Below are 3,280 nucleotides of genomic sequence, written 5' to 3'. Positions count from 1 at the left end.
AGGAGGCGCGCGGCCCACCTTTTGCTGCCCCTCTCTCTCTCCACTAAGGCCCATATGGCCCATTGCTTCTCCCGGGGGGGGGGGGTTCCGGTAACCCTCCGGCTCTCCGGTTTTCTCTGAAATCACCCGGAACACTTCCAGTGTCCAAATATAGCCGTCCAATATATCAATCTTTATGTCTCGACCATTTTGAGACTCCTCGTCATGTCCGTGATCACATCCGGGACTCCGAACTAACTTTGGTACATCAAAACTCATAAACTCATAATATAACTGTCATCGAAACCTTAAGCGTGCGGACCCTACGGGTTCGAGAACAATGTAGACATGACCGAGACACGTCTCCAGTCAATAACCAATAGCGGAACCTGGATGCTCATATTGGCTCCCACATATTCTACGAAGATCTTTATCGGTCAGACCGCATAACAACATATGTTGTTCCCTTTGTCATCGGTATGTTACATGCCCGAGATTCGATCGTCGGTATCTCAATACCTAGTTCAATCTCATTACCGGCAAGTCTCTTTACTCGTTCCGTAATACATCATCTTGCAACTAACTCATTAGTTGCAATGCTCGCAAGGCTTATGTGATGCGCATTACCGAGAGGGCCCAGAGATACCTCTCCGACAACGGGAGTGACAAATCCTAATCTCGAAATACGCCAACCCAACATTTACCTTTGGAGACACCTGTAGAGCTCCTTTATAATCACCCAGTTACGTTGTGACTTTTGGTAGCACACAAAGTGTTCCTCTGGCAAACGGGAGTTGCATAATCTCATAGTCATAGGAACATGTATAAGTCATGAAGAAAGCAATAGCAACATACTAAACGATCGGGTGTTAAGCTAATGGAATGGGTCATGTCAATCACATCATTCTCCTAATGATGTGATCCTATTAATCAAATGACAACACATGCCTATGGTTAGGAAACATAACCATCTTTGATTAACTAGCTAGTCAAGTAGAGGCATACTAGTGACACTTTGTTTGTCTATGTATTCACACATGTATTATGTTTCCGGTTAATACAATTCTAGCATGAATAATAAACATTTATCATGAAATAAGGAAATAAATAATAACTTTATTATTGCCTCTAGGGCATATTTCCTTCATCAACTCCCTCTGGGATCAAGTCTAGGTGGGAGAAATAGAGATTTGCAAGATACATACGGATCTGAATGTTGCAGACCTGTTGACATAAGCCTCTTCCACAAGCAAAACATGATCAACACCAAGGCTGCATGGGTGTTAAAATCATTACTGTGTAATCTAGATTATTGACTCTAGTGCAAGTGGGAGACTGAAGGAAATATGCCCTAGAGGCAATAATAAAGTTATTATTTATTTCCTTATTTCATGATAAATGTTTATTATTCATGCTAGAATTGTATTTACCGGAAACATAATACATGTGTGAATACATAGACAAACATAGTGTCACTAGTATGCCTCTACTTGACTAGCTCATTGATCAAAGGTGGTTAAGTTTCCTAACCATAAACATGAGTTGTTATTTGATCAATGAGATCACATCATTAGGAGAATGATGTGATTGACTTGACCCATTCCGTTAGCTTAGCACTTGATCGTTTGTTTACTGCTATTGCTTTCTTCATGACTTATACATGTTCTTATGACTATGAAATTATGCAACTCCCGAATACCGGAGGAACACTTTGTGTGCTACCAAACGTCACAACGTAACCGGGTGATTATAAAGGTGCTCTACAGGTGTCTCCGATGGTACTTGTTGAGTTGGCATAGATCAAGATTAGGATTTGTCACTCCGATTGTCGGAGGGGTATCTCTGGGCCCTCTCGGTAATACACATCACTATAAGTCTTGCAAGCATCATAACTAATGAGTTAGTTACAAGATGATGTATTACAAAACGAGTAAAGAGACTCGCCGGTAACGAGATTGAACTAGGTATTGGGATACCGATGATCAAATCTCGGGCAAGTAACATACCAACGACAAAGAGAACAACGTATAGTGTTGTGCGGTTTGACCGATAAAGATCTTCATAGAATATGTAGGAACCAATATGAGCATCCAGGTTCCACTGTTGGTTATTGGCCGGAGACGTGTCTCGGTCATGTCTACATAGTTCTCGAACCCGTAGGGTCCGCACGCTTAAAGTTCTATGATGATCAGTTTTATGAGTTTATATGTTTTGATGTACCGAAGGTAGTTCGGAGTCCTGGATATGATCACGGACATGACGAGGAGTCTCGAAATGGTCGAGACATAAAGATTTATATATTGGAAGCCTATATTTGGATATCGGAAGTGTTCCGGGTGAAATCGGGATTTTACCGGAGTACCAGGGGTTACGGGAACCCCCCGGGGGTTTAATGGGCCAAGATGGGCCTTAGTGGAGATGAGGAGGGGTGGCCAGGGCAGGCCGCGCGCCCCCTCTCCTTCTAGTCTGAATTGGACAAGGAGGGGGGCGCCCCCCTTTCCTTCCTCTCTCCCTCCTCCTACTCCAACTAGGAAAGGAGGGAGTCCTACTCCCGGTGGGAGTAGGACTCCTCCTGGCGCGCCTCCTCCTGGCCGGCCGCCTCTCCCCCCTTGCTCCTTTATATACGGGGGCAGGGGGGCACCTCTAGACACAAGTTGATCGTAGAGATCTCTCCAGCAATGTGCGGTACCCCCCTCCACCATAGTCCACCTCGGTCATACTGTAGCGGTGTTTAGGTGAAGCCCTGCTGCGGTAGCTTCATCAACATCGTCACCACGCCATCGTGCTGACAAAACTCTTCCCCGAGCTCTACTGGATCATGAGTTCGCGGGACGTCACCGAGCTGAACGTGTGCCGAACGCGGAGGTGACGTACGTTCGGTACTGAGGCTCGGTCGATCGTGAAGACGTACGACTACATCAACCGCGTTGTCATAACGCTTCCGCTTAATGATCTATGAGGGTACATGGACGACACTCTCCCCTCTCGTTGCTATGCATCACCATGATCCTGCGTGTGCGTAGGATTTTTTTTGAAATTACTACGTTCCCCAACATGATCTCCTACTGGATTGATACCTTGGTTCTCAAAAACTGAGGGAAATACTTAGCTACTTTACTACATCACCCTTTCCTCTTCAAGGGAAAACCAACACAGTGCTCAAGAGGTAGCAGTACCACAAAAATACCAAAACTATTTATCTTATTATCTTTATCAGATCTCACTTTTGCAAGTGGTCATGAAGGGATTGACAACCCCTTTATCGCATTGGTTGCAAGGTTCTTGATTGCTTGTGCAGGTA

This window comes from Triticum aestivum, chromosome 1A, assembly GCF_018294505.1.
Source record: "Triticum aestivum cultivar Chinese Spring chromosome 1A, IWGSC CS RefSeq v2.1, whole genome shotgun sequence".
In the NCBI taxonomy this organism is placed as follows: Eukaryota; Viridiplantae; Streptophyta; class Magnoliopsida; order Poales; family Poaceae; genus Triticum; species Triticum aestivum.
The sequence above is the reverse complement of the archived record's forward strand: the minus strand, read 5'-3'. Positions refer to the sequence as shown.